Genomic DNA, 20,959 nt, shown 5'->3' on the forward strand with positions numbered 1-20,959 from the left:
AATGCCAATTATTAAGACAAGTTGTTAATATTAGGTTACAACAAGTGCTTTACTCTTTCTGAACATTATAATGCATGTGTTCTATTTTTTAAAATAAAAGCTCATGCTTCTGATAAGTATTCCATTTTTCATTTGTCTCTTTCAACTTTTCTAAAATGGAAATAAAATTGTCAGTCAAAACAATACTGGAGGTGAATTCAATGCAAAGACTTTTCAAAGGCAGAAACACTCACAGAAGGAAACAAAAGGGAAAAACTATTGTTACATTAATAAAGAAGGAATGAATAAGCCACTAGTGACATTATCCCTTGGAAACTGGGTATATTTATGTTAGTTGTTTCATAACTCTCTCATCACATAAAGCAATCTAGAAATGAAAGTCTATCCTCATTTCACATGAGCATCATTTGATGGAGAGAAAACTGATCCAAGAACCAAAAGAAAAGGTCTATATTAAAGGTTGAGCAAAAACCTTAACCAGTAGTGGTATCTTGGGTAAATCTCTCCATTTCTCTCAATCCTGGTATGGTGCTGTAGGATAAGAACTGGACCACAGGGTCCATTTGACAGCAGTTCAAATCCACTCCTTGGAAGCCCTATACAGAGTTGCTATGAGTCGGAACAGACTTGATGGCACTAATCAACAACAACAACTGAAAACACATTTTGAATCATATAAGTGAGATTTTAAAATATTCAAACACCAAAGTATCCCCATTTTAACTTGGGTTCCCCAAGAAACTCACTCTAAAACAAAAATTCAGGTGCAGCAGGTATACTGGGGACATGATCCCAGAAAAAGTTGCTAAAGGGAAGGGGAGTGAGAGGGGAAGGGAAGGGAAGGAAGTCAGTGGGAAACTGGAACTCTTGGAACTAGTATAGAACCTGCACCAGAGTTATCCGGCTGAAGAGCAAGGAAGCTGAGTTATTTACACACCAACTCTGTGGCCATTCTTGGTTGAAGGGCAACTTCTAGGGCATAAACTCGATAGCACTTCCGGTTAGCCATGTTTGTACAAGACAAGTGCTTCCATGACTAGACAAATAATCCTTGAACAGAGTCATGAATTTTGAAGTAAATCAGTCACTGATCACACATATGGAGGTGAGAACTGAGGGGGGATATGGATGAGGCATCATTCTGTGTTAGTATATCTTCCAACTAAGATTTTTCGTCAAAGGGTAGAATGGACATAGTTCATTTTTATTTATTATTTTGTACTGTTTAGGATATAAGCCCCCTCTGTTATTGAAGAATTACCTACCACATGAGTCTGGGAAAGAAAGAGGGCAGAAACTTATTTTCTAATCCTCCCTGGAAGGTAGGATTCCACCAATAAGTTGTTAAGTTGGAACAATGAAGGACCCAGCTTTGTGGCATTGGCTGACTTTGGTAGCAATAGCCAGTCTACAGAGCAACGGTGGCAGGGAGTGGAGGATGGGGGAGAGATGGGGATAGGGTCAGTTGTGGTGCCCAGTGTATAGAGCTCTAAGCTGTACCTTTATGCAGCAATGGTCGTGGCAATGTCCTCATCAGAAACCTCCTAGCCTTAGGTTCTTTGGTCTTGCTGGTGCTTCTGTAAACTGCTTACTGATCTTCCAGTAAATTTGATTTTTGCTTAAATCATCTAGGGTCAGTTTATATCACTTGCAACTCAAACTCTCAACTAATACAATACATGTAGGTTATAGTCCAGGAATTGTATTTCTTTTTTTTTTTTTTCAGAAATTGTTTTTTAACAGACTCTCAAAATAAGAGCTTATGCACACTTTGCGAACCACTGTTCTGGGTTTTGTATCCTCAAAAGGAAAATAAGTATAACAACATATGCTCAGCAGAGTGCTGGTGGTAATCAAATAAATGAATTACCAGAGAGAAGCTTCAAAAGCATGAATAAGATGGTTTCACAGTTGAAGGCATCAACTTAAATTATTGTTTTGAAGTAATTTTCCACTCAAAATGAATGGATTTCATGAAAGCATTTTAGCTACCTGTGTTTTACACAGAACTACTTTGCCATCTTGTCCGGAATCACTCCATTCCCCACATTTGGAAGCAATAAACCTGTGATAAATTGGTTGCAAAATGACCACAATTCTTCACTCCTCTCTTTATGCAAATGCTTTACAATGCTCCTTTTATCTCCTACCATCAAGAAGAGGAACCTAGTTGTCTACTAGTTTGCTCTGAGCTGGGTCTGCAATTTCCTTTGACTGAGAGAATGTGGTAGAACATCATAATAAGCAGAGAAAAGATTGAAGTTGTCAAGGATTTCATTTTACTTGGATCCATAATTAATGCCAATGGAAGCAGCAGTCAAGAGATCAACTGCATTGGGCAGATATGCTGCAAAAGACCACTTTAAGTGCTAAAAAGCTAAGACGTCACCTTAAAGACTAAGGTGAACCTCGCCAAAGCCATGGTATGTTGAATTGCCTCATGTGCATGCAAAAACTGGACAAGTAATAAGAAGACTGAAGAAGGATTGATGCATTTGAATTATCATGTTGATGAAGAATATTGAGCATACCATTGTCTGTCAGAACAAACAATTATGTCTTGGAAGAAGTACAGCCAGAATGTATACTTATGAGTCAGTTCCAACTCATAATGACCCTGTATCGGGTTTCTGTAGAGCATCTGGTGAGTTTGAACCATCCGCCTTGTGGTTCAAATTGACCTTGTGGTCCAGTGCTTATCCTACAGCACCACACCAGGACCCCAATTTGTTATGACACACACAGTTTAATGCCTTTGCATAATCAGTCAAACACAGGTAAACATCTTGCTTTCAACCAAGATCCATCTGATATCAGCCATGTTTTCCCTAATTCCACGTCATTTTCTGAATCCAGCATGAATTTTTGGCAGTTTTCTGTCAATGTACTGCTATAACCATTTTTTATTATCTTCAGCAAAAATTTACTTGATGTAATATTAATGATATTGTTGGATAATTTCTGCATTCTGTTGGTCACCTTTCTTTGGAATGGACCCAAATATGGATCTCTTCCAATTGGTTGGTCAGTTAGCAGTCTTCCAAATTGCTTGGCATAGACAAGTGCGCACTTCCAGCATTGCATGCATTTGTTGAAACATCTCAATTGGTATTCTATTCATTCCTGGAGCCTTGTTTTTCACAATTGCCTTCCAGGCAAATGAACTTGCATATTTGGCTCCATTTCCAGAAAGAATATTAAAAGACCATAATTGGCTTCTTTGCATTCCAATCACCATTAATGATCCATACATCTTGATTGGATGCTTGATAAATTTCAGATTGAAGAAGTTGGTAGAATTCCTCTATTTCATCCTCACTGGCTTTAGTGGTTGGTGCATAAATTTGAATAATAGTGGTATTAATTGGTCTTCCCAGTAGACACATGGGTATTATCCTATGACAGACAACGTTGAACCTCATGACTGATCTTGATATGTTCTTTTTGATGATGAATGCAGCACCATTCCTCTTCAATTTGTCATTCTCGGCATAAGTCATGTGGTTGTCAGATTCAAATGGCCAGTCCATTTCAGCTCACTGATGCCTAAGATATCAATGTTTATGCATTCCATTTCATTTTTGAAATTTTCCAGTTTTCCTAGATTTATACTTCGTACATTCTATGTTCTGATTATTAGTGGATGTTTACATCTGTTTCTCTTCATTTTGAGTTGTCAGCTTGAGGACTAAGGTGCACCTGGCCCAAGCCATGGTATTTTCAATAACCTCATATGCATGCGAAAGCTGGACAGTGAATAAGGAAGACCGTAGAAGAATTGATGCTTTTGAATTATGATGTTGGAGGAGAATATTGAAAGTACCATGGGCTGCCAAAAGAAAAAACAGATCTGTGTTGGAAGAAGTGCAGCCAGAGTGCTCCTTGGAGGCCACGATGGCCAAACTTTGACTCTCATATTTCAGACATATTGTCAGGAGGGACCATTCACTGGAGAAGGATATCACATTTGATAAGGTTAGAGGGTCAGAGAAAGAAAGGAAGACCCCCAGCAAGATGGATTGGCAAAGTGGCAGCATCAATGGGCTCAAGCATGGCACCAATTGTGAGGTTGGCCCAGGACCAGGCAATGTTTGGTTCTGTTGTGCATAAGGTCGCTGTGAGTTGGTTCCGACTCAATAGCACCTAACAACAGCAACAATTGGCTTTTTTTAGCCTTAAGTAACATATACAAGGAAAAGATGAGGTAAAGAAGAGATTGTACAAGTAAGTTTTAAAAGGAATTTGGAGGAATCATAAAAATCCTATGGCAGGCTTCTCAATTAGTTAAAGACTTTCACAGTTCAAAATGGACTTAGGGAAGACATTAAATCTGGTATGCTGCCAGGAAAATGTGGTCTCAGCATCAAGATTAAATCAAAAGTAAGGCTGAACAATTTAAGTTAGTGCCTCAAAGACCTTCTCTTAGCCAGACAAATCTACAGTTAAATGTAGAGACGGCCTGGTAAGGAAAGATTGTTACATAACGAGTTTGTCTATTGGACTAGATTATAATTTGATTTGCAGAAAAACCATGACATTGATCAGAATAGGGGAAGCTGATAATATGCAACTGGGTGAATTTCAGAATTGCTATGGGCCAATGACTGCTGTGTCTTTCATCTCCACCTTTTTGGCTGGGTGTGTCTTTTATGTCTTTTTTCTGGTTCCGTGTCACTTTTTTGTGGTGAGTGTATGGGGAACAGATGACTTATCTTTTAGCTCCATTTTATGGTTTTAGAAGAAGTGAACTTTAGCAGCTGTACAAAAGAAACTGTACCTGAGGATCTTCATCGGTGTCTCCACTTACTTTAGATGACAAGATCCTGAACTTAAAGCTAGTGCTGTACTGGTATGACATTTTAGAGCATGGTAATGAGTGTATTTTTTATTTGAAAGGGATAGGAATTGTGGCTAGGGCATGAATTGGGGTAGATGGTCTCCAAAGATACGTATGAAAATTGCTCCTGTCTCTGTACATGCATGCTATTCGTCTCATAAAGAGGTGAGGGATAGCCCTCCTTCGTTTCAATCTGTGAAAGTTTTTTACTTCCTTTGACCCAATAAAATGTGGCAGAAATACCACTATGCCATTTACAGAGTATAACTGAAGCACCGCAGGTGACAATCAGCATTAAGTCCCAGAAATGAGTCATCTTCTTGAATCCTGTAGACCAGATGAGCCATCAACTGAATGCAGTCACATGAATAGGCCCAGATTACACTGCATTAAGCAAAAGAACTGCCCAAATCAATACCCAGAATTATCATAAATTAAAACATTGTTGTTTCAAGCCACTAAGTTTTGAGGTGATTTGTTACATAGTCATAGATAACTTAAGAGAGTATAAATGCAAATCTTTTTATATTGGATAGGGAAAAAATCTTAGCTAAATTAAGAAACATTACAAATTGTCTTGGTATTTATAGACTTAATTTGGTTAAAATATTCTCCCTCAAGAGAAGATATATATTCCTTTTGACAAAGTGAATGTATGCCATTTAAAAAACCTTTGGAGGATATGAAACAGCAGTTGAGAAATTCTGAGTCAAGAATGTACTGTATTCTTAATAAAGAAAAAATCCCCTCACTTCTACTAAAACGCTGCAATATGTAAAATATCATCTTTAACTGTCTCAGGCACAATTTTAAGATCTGTGCCTATTACACTCCTAGGAGAAATAATCAGCTGATATTTTGTCAAAGTATCACACTGAGAATTAATTAATAATGTCTTCTAAAAAGCATTAATTATAATGCATGTGGTCTTAATATTTAATGTACTCTTAAATGCTATTTGTGCTTACCCATCGATATTATAAATTCCTTAAGATTGTTGTTGTTGGTGTTTAGTGCTGTCGAGTTGATTCCGACCCATAGCAACCCTATATAGGGTTTCCAAGGAGCAGCTGGGAGCTTAAACCGCCAACCTTGCAGTTCAAATGGCTTTGCAGTCTGGCGCATTAACCATAGCGCCACACCAGGACTATTTTTCCGTTTCTCGTCTTCTCTTCTTCTTAATATTATTCTTTCAACATGGGGTACCTAGTTGATAGAATTACTCATAATTCAACAGTCACTTATTGAGCACGGATTAGAGTCAGGCAATAATGAGAAACATAAGGATGAGAAGACCAGACAACTTTCCTTCTCCCAGAAACTTACAAAGTGGGGAAAAGATAAACTCAAGAATCTGTTTCCCCTGGGGTGGTAGTAGTAGTAGTGAGTAATAGTAGTAGTAGTGAGGTGCCATCGAATCAGTACTGACTCATAGTGACCCTATGCCCAACAGAATGAAACACTGCCCCGTCCTGGGTCACCTCACAATTCTTGCTCAGCCTGAGACCATTGCTGCCACCACTGTGCCAATCTATCTCTTTGGGGTTCTTCCTCTTTTTCTTTGACCCTCCACTTTACCCAACATGATGGACTTGTACAGGGACTGGTCCCTCCTGATAATATGTCCGAAGTATGAGAGATGAAGTTTGGCCATCTGGACTTCCAAGGAGCACTCTGGCTGTATTGCTTCCAACACAGGTCTGTTTGTTCTTTTTGGTGGTCCATGGTACTTTCAATATTCTCCTCCAACACAATAACTCAGATGCATCAATTCTTCAACAGTCTTCCTTATGCACTGTGCAACTTTGACATGCATATGAGGTTATTGAGAATACCATGGCTTGGGTCAGGTGCACCTTAGTCCTCAAGCTGACATCTTCGCTCTTCAATACTTTTAAAAGGTCGTGTGCAGCAGTTTGGCTAATGCAATACGTCTTTTGATTTTTTTTTATTGCTGCTTCCATGAGTGTTGAAAGTTGATCCAAGCAAAATGAAACCTTCAACAACTTCAATCTTTTCTCCATTTATATGTTGTTGTTTGTTGTTAGGTGTCATCGAGTTGGTACCGACTCACAGCGACCCTAAGCACAACAAAATGAAACACTGCCCGGTCCTGGGTCAACTTCACAATTGTTGCCACGCTTGAGCCCATGGATGCTGCCACTTTGCCAATCCATCTCACTGAGGGTCTTCCTCTTTTTCTCTGACCCTGCACCTTACCAAACATGGTATCCTTCTCCAGTGACTGGTCCCTCCTGACAATATGTGTGAAGTATGACAGGTGAAGTTTGGCCATCCTGGCTGCACTTCTTCCAACATAGATCTGTTTATTCTTTTGGCAGCCTATGACACCTTCAATATTCTCCTCCAACACCATAACTCAAATGCATCAATTCTTCTACACTCTTCCATTTATATGGATGTTGTTTATTGGTCAGTGGTGAGGATTTTTTTTTTTTTTCTTTACATTGAGATGCAACCCATACCACAGGCAGCTGTGGTCTCTGATCTTCATCAGTAAGTATTTTAAGTCCTCTTCACTTGCTGCAAACAAGGTTGTATCATCTGCATATTGCAGGTTGTTAATTAATCTTCCTCCAATTATATTTCTTCATATAATCCAGCTTCTCAGATTATTTGCTCCGCATACAGATCGAAAAAATATGGTGAAAGAATACAACCCTGGCACACACCTTTCCTAGTTTTAAACCATTCCGTGTTCCCTTGTTCTGTTCGAACAACTACCTCTTGGTCTATGCACAGGTTCTTCATGAGCACAATTAAGTGTTCTGGAACACTCATACTTCACAATGTTGTACATAGCTTGTCATGATCCACACAACCGAAAACCCTTGCATAGTCAATAAAGACCAGGTAGACATCTGTCTGATGTTCTCTACTTTCAGCCAAGATCAACCTGACGACAGCAATGATATTCCTCATCCAACGTCCTCTTCTGACTCTGGCTTGAACTTCTGGAAGTTCTCTGTCAATGTATGGTTGCAGCCATTTTTTAATTACCTTTAGGAAAACCTTACTCGCATGGGTTATCAATGATATTGTCCGATGATTTCCTGATTCTGTTGGGTCACCTCTCTTTGGAATGGGCACAAATACGGATCTCTTCCAGTCCGTTGGCCAGGTAGCTGTCTTCCAAATCTCTTGGTGAGTGCCTCCAGTGCCGCAACAGTTTGTTGAAATATTTCAATTTGTATTCCATTAATTCCTGGTGCCTTGTTCTTTGCCAATGCTTTCAATGCACTTTGGACTTCTTCCTTCAGGAACATTGGCTCTTGGTCATATGCTATCACTTGAAATGGTGGAACATCAACCATTTCTGTTTGATATAGTCACTCTGCATATTCCTTCCATCTTCTTTTAATGCTTTGTGCATCATTCAATAATTTGCCCAGAGAATCTTTTAATACTGCAAGTTGAGGTATGAATTTTTTCTTCAGTTCCCTCAGCTTGAGAAATGCTGAGCATGATCTTCCCTTTTGATTTTCTAACTCCAGGTCTTTGCACATGTTGTTATAATATTTGACTTTGTCTTCTGTAGCTACCCTTGAAATTTTCTGTTCAGCTCTTGTACCTCCTCAATTCTTCCATTTACTTTAGCAGCTCTGTGCTGGAGAGCAAGTTTCAGAGTCTTTTATGAGATCTGTTTTGGTCTTTTCCTTCTTTCTTGTCTTCTTAATAACCTTTTGCTTTCTTCCGGTATGATGTTCGTGATGTCATACCACAACTCTTCTGGTCTTCGATCTTCGGTGTCTAATGCATCAAATCTGTTCTTCAGATGATCTCTAAATTCAGGTGAGATATATTCAAGTTCATATTTTGGCTCTCATGGAATTTTTTTAATTTTCTTCAGCTTCAGCCTGAACTTGCATATGAGCAGTTGATGGTCTGTTTCACAGTCTGCTCTTGGCCTTGTTTTGGCTGATGGTATGGAGGTTTTCCACTGTCTCTTTCCACAGATGTAGTCAATATTATTTCTTTGTATTCCATATGTTGAGGTCCATGTGTATAGTGGTTTCTTATGTTGTTATAAAAAGGTATTTGCAATGAACAAGTCATTGGTCTTGCAGAATTCTATCATGCGTTCTACAGCAATCATTTCTATCACCAAGGCCATATTTTCCAACCACTGATCCTTCCTGTTTGTTTCCAACCTTTGCATTCCAATCACCAGTAATTATCAATATGTCTTGATTGCATGTTTGATCAGTTTCAGACTGAAGAAGTTGGTAGAATTCTTCAATTTCATCATCACTGGCTTTAGTGGTTGGTGCATTAATTTGAAAAATAGTGGTATGAACTTTTTAACCCCACCGCTCATCTGTCAGTGTGTCGTACTGTGATGGTTTTCTTCTTCAAAACTTAAGAAAAGTCTGCAACAGGGTTGTATTCTTTCACCATACTTATTCAACCTGTATACTGAGCAAATAATCTGAGAAGCTGGGTTATATGAAGAAAAACGTGGCATCAGGATTGGCGGAAGACTCATTAACAACCTGTGATATGCAAATGATATAACCTTGCTTGCTGAAAGTGAAGAGGACTTAAAATATTTACTGATGAAGATCAAAGAATACAGCCTTCGGTCTGGATTGCATCTCAATGTAAAGAAAACAAAAATCCTCGCCACTGGACCAATAAACAACATTCTTATCAATGGAGAAAAGATTAAAGTTGTCAAGGACTTCATTCTTCTTGGATCAACTATCAACACTCACAGAAGCAGCAGTCAAGAAATCAAACGACGTATTGCATTAGGCAAATCTGCTGCACAAGACCTTTTTAAAGTGTTGAAGAGCAAAGATGTCAGCTAGAGGAGTAAGGTGTGCCTGACCCAAGCCATGGTATTTTCAATAACCTCATACGCATGCAAAAGCTGGACAGTGAATAAGAAAGATAGTAGAATTATGTATTTGAGTTCTGGTGTTGGAGGAGAATACTGAAAGTGCCATGGGCTGCCAAAAGAACCAACAGATCTATGTTGGAAGAAATGCAGCCAGAGTGCTCCTTGGAGGCCAGGATGGCCAGACTTCATCTCTCATGCTTCGGACATATTGTCATGAGGGACCAGTCGCTAGAGAAGGATATCATGTTTGGTAAGGTGGAGGGTCAGAGAAAAAGAGGAAGACCCCCAATAAGATGGATTGGCCAAGTGACAGCATCAGTGGGCTCAAGCATGGTAACATTGTGAGGTTGGCTCAGAACCAGATAGTGTTTTGTTCTGTTGTGCATAGGGTCACTGTGAGTTGATACTGACTCAATGGTGCCTAACAACAATAACAACAACTTATTAACTGGTCTTCCTATCACAGACAATGTTACACTGCATGACAGATCTTGACATGTCCTTTTTGATGATGGATGCGACACCCTTCCTCCTCAAGTTTTCATTCCTGTCACAGTAAACCATGTATTGTCAGATTCAAAATAGCCAATACCAGTCCATTTCAGTTCACTAACACCTATGCTATCAATGTTTATGCATTCCATTTCAGGTTTGACATTTTCCAAATTTCCTATTCATAATTCATACATTCCATGTCCTACTTATTAATGGATGTTTACAGCTGTTTCTCTTCATTTTGAGTCGTGCCCCATCAGCAGATAAAAGTCCTAAGGGCTTTTCTCCATTCGCATCATCATGGTCAACTCTACTTTGAGGAGGCAGCTCTTCCCCAGTCACATTTTGAGTGCCTTCTAACCTGAGGGACTCATATTCTGGCACTATATCTGACAATATTCTGGTGCTTTTCATCATGTTTTAATATTCAATAATGTGGTGCTGACAGTGTTCCACTGCTATTCAAAAAATGTTCAGTGACTAAATATTCAGAAGTAGTCTATCTCTCTTTATTCCTCATCTGTTTTTTTTTCTGGGAGCTCAGATGAAATCTATCCACCATGTGTTTAAAATACCTGTGGTACAGCTTCAAGTATCACAGTGACACACAAGCCACCACAGTACAAGACAAGTGGTGGAAACATATTAAACATTGTGGTAGCATATTAAAATCTGTTATGAAAAAAAAAGAATGCAGAGTATGAAATGAAGCACTATGATGCATTATCTTAACCATATCTAGTGCAACCTAATTTTCACTACATTCCTAATACAACATGAACTCTGCGTGGAACTTTGCATCTAGTGTAATACTTACAACAACCTCCCAAGTTTACTGCCATTGTGCTCATTTTATAGAGGAGGGAACTGAAACTCAGAGAACTGAAAAAGTTTGGCCAGAATCATACAGTGAAAAGTTGATGACATAAATATTTAAATTTAGGTAGGTCTCTTAAGAGCTATGCATTTTTTTTTTTTTGGTTGTTTCTTTCTTTCTGAAATTGAGAGTGTTGGGAAGTAGGCCATTGAGAAAATATTATTAGGTCAATGGGTAGTTCCAACAGCAAACTTTTCCTTCAGCTAGGATTATCTTTAGAAAGAAATGATGCTCTTTTGGGTTTCCTACAATTCAACCATTCAAAAATAATAACGTACCTTTTTGAATGTCTCTGAAGGAGTTTTGGTCAAATCCTATGCTATGTTGACATTTGTGAGAATCTCATAAAGAGTTCCGCTATTCAGTGTTTTCAACCTCAGCTTGCTACTCTTTGCATAAAAGCGCTCTGAATAGCACTTCTCATCTCTCTCTCTCTCCGTACTACTAAATTTAATGATTTGAATGTATTTGTTACGTATGACTACCTCATTTTAAGCTAATGATTATGAACGCTGTATGTGTGTGTGTGTGTGTGTGTGTGTGTGTGTGTGTGACTGTAGAATAAGCAGTGGACTGATAACTGAAAAGTCGTTGGTTGAAATCCACCAGCTGCTCCTTGGAAACCCTATACAGGACACTATGAGTCAGAACTGACTTGATGGCACTTAACAACAACAACAATGTATATTCAAGGAGCCCTGGTGGCACAGTAGGATAAGCTAACAACAAAGTCTGCAGGTCGAACCCTTCAGTTGCTTTAAGGGAGAAAGATGAAGCTTTCTGCTCCCGTAGAGTTAGTTACAGCCTTTGGAACCCTATTAAGGGTCACTATTAGTCAGCAGCGACTCATAGTGACATTGGGAAATTTACATTAAAACTTCAGCTTTTTACTTGTTCTTGTTGTTGTTAAATGTCATCGAGCTGTTTCCAACCCATAGCGGCCCTGTATAGGGTTTCCGAGAAGCAGCTGGTGAGCTTGAACCACTGACCTTGTGTGGTTCAAAGTGGCTTTGCAGTCCAGTGCATTAACCCACAGCGCCACACCAGGACTAGCATGTTTTATTTCATTTTACCAGAATGGATTCATACTGCTCCCAACATAACCCATTTGTCTGATTCATTATGTTGAAGTCCACAGTAGACATAGGCCCTTGCGCTATTGACAATAGACACATTTTGTAAAGAAAAAGTTATTCAAAAGCAGCAAACAATGGGTTCTCCAGTGGAAACAATTTCTCCTTTCCCACAGACCTTGGTAGAGGCAGAGTCAAGTAAGTTTTCACTTAATTATTATGCAGAAAAGAGGTAACATAGTGGACTTAAGAATATTACTCTTAAAGAAAAACCTGCTTGCAATGTTGACCCTTAGCTGGTATCTGGGAAGCTGAATAGTAGGCGTTTTCCTAGCACCCTAACTGATAAGAATGGCTCAATGTGCCTAAACTGTGTAAACAATGTGGCTTGAGCTGCCGAGGTTGTGGTACAAAGTCCAGTGCTGATCCTACAGTACCACACTTAATTGGCCTTACTTTAGTGCAAGAAAAGACTCAAAGCCTTTTCCCTGATTCAAAAGCTGCACATGTAGCAAGGGAAGGTGATGGTGATGACAAATTTCTTGCAAGTAGAAGTTGGTTCAAGTTTCAAAGTGCTGGCAAATTTGCATAGTATTAAAGGGCAAGTACAAATTGTCCTAAGTCAGATATTCATAACCTAGCGAGTGTCTGTATTTCAAAGACAAAAATAGTGCAATGCAAATTTTTCTTAATAATATCTAGGAAACCACACATTCTGGGTTTTCTTGTTTGATATAGAACCTTGAGGTGAGAGGTTTTACATGAAAATTCTAGTAAACGAGTCAAGGTAGCAAACACCAATCCCACTGCTCATTTCCATTCCCCAAATTTCGAATGGAATCCCTGACCAAGAGTCTCATAAATCTCCTGGAATGGGGGCTTCCTGTGGAGCACACTATGTGACAAAATTAGAAGACATTAAAACAACATGGAGTATATAGCTTCAAATCAATCAGGAAAAGGGGATTTTTGAGAAAGCAATATGCATTTTGAAGCACTGAGTGTCACTTTGTAGATATTAAAATGGTTTCACGGTTGCTGTTAAAAATCTAGTTTTAACTCATGGAGGTGATGAATTATAAAATTACAAAATTAAAGGGACTCTAAAATGGAGTCCTGGTGTGGTGCTGTAGAATAAGCACTGGACTGCTAACCACATTTTGACAGTTCAAACCCACCAGTCACTCTCAAAAATCATATTCAGGATTGCTATGAGTCAGACCTATTCAATTGCACTTAATAACAACATTCTTTATTGCCTCTACCTCCCACTATCAAGATGAGGGGAGGAAGAAAAACATCACTATAAAAATAATTTCTACACCTAAGGAGCTTTGGTAGTGTAGTAGTTACAAGTCGGGCTGTTAACCTCAAGGTCAGCAGTTCGAAACTACCAACTGTTCCACGGGAGAGAGATGAGGCTTTCTGCTCCTGTAAAGATTTACAGCCTCGGCAACCCTATGCAGGGTCTCTATGAGTCGGAAACGACACCACGGCACCAATATAAATAATGATACTAGCACGAAATGCTATAAATTTAGGGAGGATTCCATATCAAGCACAGCAAAAGAATAGCTACCTTTCACATCCTGCTTAGTATATTCCTTTTTTGCACAGTGCCAGATGGTCCTGGGTGGCACTGAAATGTTTCCATGTGTCCTATATCCATAAGGCTTGGGGAAGGGCACACAAGATGCATTGAAAGCTGTTAGCTATCATTTTACTTAATTCACATGACAATCACTATTCCCATAAGGTTTAGAAGAAGCTATGTGTATTTTTCTTGAGTGTGAAAATGTCCTAACATGAACATGCACTCCTGCCGACCATTCTGTAGGCCTCCTTTCCAAGAGTAGTGGTTGAAAGCCCCAATGTGTTCTCTGGGTGAAAAAACAACATTCTTTTGCTGCCTTCTTCACATGATTAAGTTTCTAAGCCCTATCAAGGACTTCTTTAATTTTCTACTATTGTCTTTTACAAGAGTCTATGTGCATTTGTTTCTATTTTAATATTTAAATTGCTCTTGCCTGACTTGTAACAACAACCTCCATTAACAAGAAGCTGTTAATAACCAGACAAAACCAAACTTACTACCACTGAGTTGATTCCAACTCCTGAGGACCCTGTATTGGGCTTCTGAGACTGAAAATCTTTATAGGAGCAGAAAGCCTCATCTTTCTCTCAAGGAGTGTTTGGTGGTTTTGAACTGCCAACCTTGCAGTTAGCAATCCAGGGCTGATCCTACAGTGCCACACCAGGAGTCCATAGAGGTTGAAAAATCCAAATGTTCCCAGAGGGTTACAAGTACATTGGATGGATGCCTTGGAAAGTAATTTCATGAATCCCAGGTTGTTGAATTCTAGCCCTGCATTTGTTGGAAAAGCATGACTGAATTGCAAACTCATGGGGGGGAAATGCCATGTTTTTCTCCTGACTTGGTTTTAAATAAAGAGTAGGAGGTTGGGCGGGACCGAGGGGGAGTTTATCGAGAACAGGCATTGTTGTGCAGGGTTATGGATGTCCCTGCACACAGTCTGAAACAAAACTCACAGCCGCACTCCGCCGCAACCAGCTTTTCGGATGAGTCATGAGGAGGGAAGTGGGGCTGGGTGTTCACTCTGTGTTGCCTCTGATTACAGCAATTTTTTTAAATGGTCAGGAATGTAAAGTGAGTGGGAAACGAGATAATCAGAGAGGGAAGAGTTGCAGGCTTCACTAACTTTAAGGAAAGAAAAAGGGGACGGACCCTTCATTCAACATCCTTGGGTTTTGCTTTGTTTTGTTCATTGTTAGCCAGAGAAATTACCTTCTTTAATTTTAGAAATTCCTTAGAAACCCAGGGGTTTGAAAGCCAAGAAAAGTTTAAGTTGAACTCTCCAAATCAGAGGCTCTCAGACTATTAGGATCACTGGGGGAGTCCTAAAGAACCCCAATTTCCAGGCTGCTTCCCAGACAAATGACACCAAATCTCTGGGAGCAGGGTCCAGGCACCAGGGGATTCCAATGTGCAGTCAGGGCCGATAACCGGAGTTCTAGATTGTTGTTGTTGTTGTTGTTGTTATGTGCTGTAGAGTAGGTTCTGACACATAGCGACCCTGCATAGGGTTTCCGAGGCTGTAAATCTTTACGGGAGCAGAAAACCTCATCTTTCTCATGAGGAACACCTGATAGTTTCGAACTGCTCACCTTGCGGATCGCAGCCTGATTAGTAACCACTACGCTACCACAGGCAAATGGTTGCTATGTGATTAGCCCCATGCCACATATAAAAAGCACAGAGAGTGACATGTACTCAGAATTTTAATGAAAAAGAGAATAATGCCACAAAATACAACCTGTTCCCCTTCTGCTAATTTGTCGTATTTGGTTTAATATTTTAGGCAAATTTCAAATTCAAAAAAAAAAGAGATGAGATTGTTTTGTGTTCGCATTCCCTGGGTATAAAATACATATGCAGTCATATCTTTGTTTTATACTCCTACAGCCTACCTCTTCAGCATCTGTTTTCAGTGTTAAAGTCATTAAAAATAAGGAGAAGAAGAAAAAAGTTCTCAAGCAAGTTCCCATCTTACCAGTAAGTCTTATCATAAAATATACCAGTTTTGATTAATTTGCCTTAAAAATACATAGATCATCCAGTACCAAGGCTTTTCTTCATGATTCTGAAATTTGACTTAGAACTAAAATAAATAATTTGATGAAATGACCAGGATCTAAGTCAGCCATTCAATAGGATATTGTTTACAATAACATCAAATGACATTGCAAAAACAGCAAAACCTTCAATTTCATTCAAGTGGAGGTAGCACATGGTTCATCTGATGTACATATTTTATCCAAATACTATCAAACCCCAATGAGGTATAGGTTGAGCCTGTGACCTAATCTAGAGAAACTTGTATTATTATTCATAGTATACAAACGTACCTGTCAGTTTGAGGGATTTGCATAGGGCATAGAAGACAAATCCCTGGAAAATATATTTTTCTTGCCTTGAAGTATACAGAAAACAAAAGTCCTCACAACTAAACCAATAGACAACATGCTAAACAGAGAAAAGAATGAAGTCATCAAGGATTTAATTTTACTTGGATCTACAATCAGTGCTCATGAAGGCGGCAACTCAAGAAATCAAAAGATGTATGACATTGGACAAATCTGCTGCAAAAGACCTCTTTAAAGAATAAGGATGTCAGTTTGAGGACTAAGACTTGAATTACCTAAACCATGATATTTTCAATCACTTCATCTACCTTGGCCAGAATGGCCAAACTTCAGCTCTCATACTTTGGTCATATTGTCAGGAGGAACCAGTTTCTGGAGAAGGATATCATGTTTGGTAAGGTCAGAGAAAAAGAGGAAGACCCCCAGCGAGATGGATTGGTCAAGTGGCACCATCAATGGGCTCAAGCGTGGCAAAGATAAGTGAGGTTGGCCCAGGATCGGGCAGTGTTTTGTTCTGCTGTGCATAAGGTTGCTATGAGTCAGCACAGACTCGATGGCACCTAATAACAACAACAGCATCTGCATGGAAGTGCTGGACAATGTATAAGGAAAACTGAAGAAGAGCTGATGCGTTCAAATTATGATGTTGATGAAGAATATTTAAACAAATCTGTTTTGGAAGTAGTACAGCCAGAATGTTCCTTGGTGGTGATGGTGGTGGTGGAGTCCCATGGAGTCCTTTCCGACTCATGGGGACACTGCGTAGGGTTTCCGAGGCTTTTAATCTTTACGGGAGCAGAAAGCCTCATCTTTCTCCCGTGGAACAGCTCGTAGTTTTGAACTGCTGACCGTGGGGTTAGTAGCCCAACTTGTAACCACTATGCTACCAGAACTCCTTAGAATGCTACTTAGAAGCAAGAATTGCAAGACTTTGTTTCACATACTTTGGACATGTTATTGTGAGAAATAACTCTTGTGGGCGTGGTCCATCTTCAGGAATTCTTGAGATTGCTAAACCTGGCAAACAGATTGTTGCTTTACATACAGGGAGGGATATGTAATCTGGCTGTTGTTCTAGGATTAGGAAATTTAAATAAGAATACAGCCATTAAGACAATAGTATTGTTGTTGTTGTTGTTAGGTGCCATTGAGTCCTTACCGACCCATAGCGAATTTAGACATACGAATCGGGCTGCAAACCACAAGATCAGCAGTTCAAAACTACCAGCTGTTCCGCAGGAGAAAGATGAGGCTTTCTGCTCCCGTAGAGATTTACAGCCTCGGAAACCCTGTACAGGGTCACTATGAGTCGGAACCGACTCCACGGCACATAACCATCAACCATCAACCAGGGGGAGGGAAAATGGGACGTGCCATAGAATTGTATATTGGGAACTAGAACTGGAGGAGGGGCTTTGTGGAGACAAGTATAAAAACCGTTTGTGGTGGGCCATGTGGCACATTTGCCAGTGTCTATTGCGTTGAGTGCCGGATTTTGCAAAATCGAATAAAGAAAACCTCACTTTCGCTAAAATGAGTACAGATTGGATTAATTGAGCGTTTGCCAGTATAGACAATGTTTCTCACATTATCAGGAGGGACCAGTCTCTGGAAAAGGACATCATGCTTCATAAAGTAATTGTTGATAGGTGCTGTTCAGCCAGTTCAGACTCATAACCACCTTATGCACAACAGAACAAAACACTGCCTAGTCCTGCCTGATAATCACAGTTGTTGTTGTTGTTATGTTTGATGCCATTGCTGCTGCTACTGTGTCAATTCATCTCATTGGGGGTCTTCCTCTTTTTCAGTGACCCGTCATTTGACTAAGCATGATATCCTTCCCCAGGGACTGGTTTCTTCTGACTACATATCCAAAGTATGATAGATGAAGTCTTGCCCATCCTAGCTGTACTTCTTCCAAGATAGATTTGTTTGTTCTTCTGGCAGTCCGAGGTACTTTCTTCTTCTCCAACACCATAATTCACATTAACCGATTCTTACATGATCTTCCTTATTACTTATCCAACTTTCGCATGCATAGTCCTCAAAGTGACGTCTTTGCTCTTGAACACTTTAAACAGGTCTTTTGCAGCAGGTTTACCCAGTGCAATACCTCATTTAATTTTTTGACTGCTATTCCCATGAGTGTTGATTATGGATCCAAGCAAAATGAAGTCTTTGACAACTTCAGCCTGTTCTCCATTTATCATAATTTATTTCTTGGTTCAATTGAGAGGATTTTTATTTTCTTTGCATTGAGGTATAATAAATACTGAATGCTTTAATCTTTGATCTTCCTCAATAAGTATTTCAAGTCCTCTTTGCTTCCAGCAAGCAAGGTTGTGTCATCTACGTATCACGGGTTGTTAATGAGTCTTCCTCCAACCTTGCTGCCACGTTCTTCTTCATACAATCCAGCATACAGGTTAAATACATATGGTTTAAAAAAAAATCCCTGATGCACACCTTTCCTGATTTTAAGCCATTCAGTATCTCCTTGTTCTGTTCTAACTACTGCCTCTTGGTCTATGCACAGGTTCCTCATAATGACAAAGATTCTGGAATATTCATTCTCAGAAATATTATCCATAGTTTGTTATGATCCACACAGTCGAATGCATTTGCATAGTCATTACTGTACAAGTAAACATATCTCTGATATTCTCTGCTTTCAGCCAAGATCTGTGTGATGTTAGCAATGATATCTCTCATTTCATGTCCTCTTCTGAATCTGGCTTGAATTTTTGACAGCTCCCTGTCACTATGACTCATGGTGGGCTGCTGTAGGATTAGCAATGGACTGTGAACCACTGGGTCAGCAGTTCAAAACCCATAAGCTGCTCCTCAGAAACCCTATACAGGGTCGCTAGGAGTCAGAACCGATTCGACAGCACTATTCAACAGCAACCTGTCAATATACAGCTGCAACCAGTTTCAATTATATTCAGTACAATTTTACTTACATGTGATGTTAGTGATTTTGTTAGATGACTTTCACAGATAAAGTTGAGGGTCAGTGACAAAGTGGTAGACTCTGAAGAAGATTATTTACACAGTGACTTCACCAATGTGAGGATGGGGCAGAACCAGGCAGTGTTTTGTTCTCTTTTACATAGGATCACTATGAGTTGGAATCAACTGGAAGGTACCTAATAATAACAACAAATATATATCTAAAATTTATATATGTTACATATGTACATATTAATTTTTTTTAATTTAATTTTTCTCCTTTATTGGGTTGCCAACTCTACTTTGAGGTGGCAGCTCTTCCCCAGTCGCATTTTTGAGTGCCTTCCAAACCTGAGGGGCTCATTTTCTGACACTATATCTGACAGTGTTTCTCTGCTATTCATAAGGTTTTCAGTGACTACATATTCAGAAGTAGTTCATCACTCCTTCTTCCTAGTCGGTCTTCATCTGAAACCTGTCCACCATCGGTAACCCTGCTGGTATTTAAAATAGCTGTCAGAATCACAGCAACTCACACCTTAAGCATTAGTGAGCTGAAATGGACTGGTATTGGTCAGTTTGAATCTGATGACCACGTGGTTTACTATGCTGGAAATGACAAATTGAAGAGGAATGCTGTTGCATTCATTATCCAAAAGAACATAGCCAGATCAGTCAACACAATCTGTGATAGGATAATATCCATGCACCTACAGGGAAGCCCAGTTAATACCATGATTATTCACATTTACGCACCAACCACTAAAGCCAGTGAGGATGAAATAGAAGAATTCTACCAACTTCTTCAATCTGAACTTGATCAGACATGCAATCAAGATGTATTGAGCATTACTGGTGATTGGAATGCAAAGGTTGAGAGCAAAGAAGAAGGATCAATAGTTGGAAAATATGGCCTTGGTGATAGAAATGATACTGGAGAACTCTGCAAAATGAGTGATTTGTTCATTTCAAATACCTTCTTTAAACAGCATAAGAGATCATTATACACATGTCCCTCACCAGATGGAGTACATAGAAATCAAATTGACTACATCTGTGGAAAAGGACGATGGAAAAGCTCCATATCATCAGTGAAAACAAGGCCAGGGGCAGACTGTGGAACAAACCATCAAATACTTATATGCAAATTCAAACTGAAGCTGAAGAAAATGAAAACAAGTCCACGAGAGCCAAAATATGACCTTGAATATATCCCACCTGAATTTAGAGATCATCTGAAGAACAGATTTGATACATTAAACACTAAAGACCAAAGATCAGAAGAGTTGTGGGATGACATCAAGAACATCATACAGGAAGAAAGCAAAAAGTCATTAAGAAGACAAGAAAGAAGGAAAAGGTCGAAATGGATGTCAGACACATTAGACAAGGGACTTATTTCTAAAATATATAGGAAACTACAACAATATGAAAAATAGGATATTACCGTGATGTTCACCATTACTATTCTCTGACTCCATGCTCTCTAGTCCCATCTAAACCAGATAGCACTTGCTTGGAAAGTTGTTTTCTGTTTTGTTGCCTAAAGTTAATACTTACTTACTTTTGTTTTGTTTTTTGATTGGTTTTCTACATGTTACTATTGCTGTTGTTAACATGTTGTTTCTATAACAGCATATAGAAAGCTAGACAAAAAAACAACAACACAGAAAATAAATATTCACTTTATGCAAACAAACAAACAAACCACTTTTCTAGGAAAGTACTATCTGACTCAGATGTGACTAGAGCTCACAAAGTCATAAGAATATCAATGATGAACATGAATGTAACATCCTATTTATCATAACGTAAATAAAGACACTGGACAATTTCTAAAACCTGGCAATCAATAAGTAGCAATATAAGTATGTTATTTTGAAATATGGATGCAAAATCAAATGGGTGACCCA

Source organism: Chrysochloris asiatica, unplaced genomic scaffold (genome assembly GCF_000296735.1).
Source record: "Chrysochloris asiatica unplaced genomic scaffold, ChrAsi1.0 scaffold00018, whole genome shotgun sequence".
Classification (NCBI taxonomy): Eukaryota; Metazoa; Chordata; class Mammalia; order Afrosoricida; family Chrysochloridae; genus Chrysochloris; species Chrysochloris asiatica.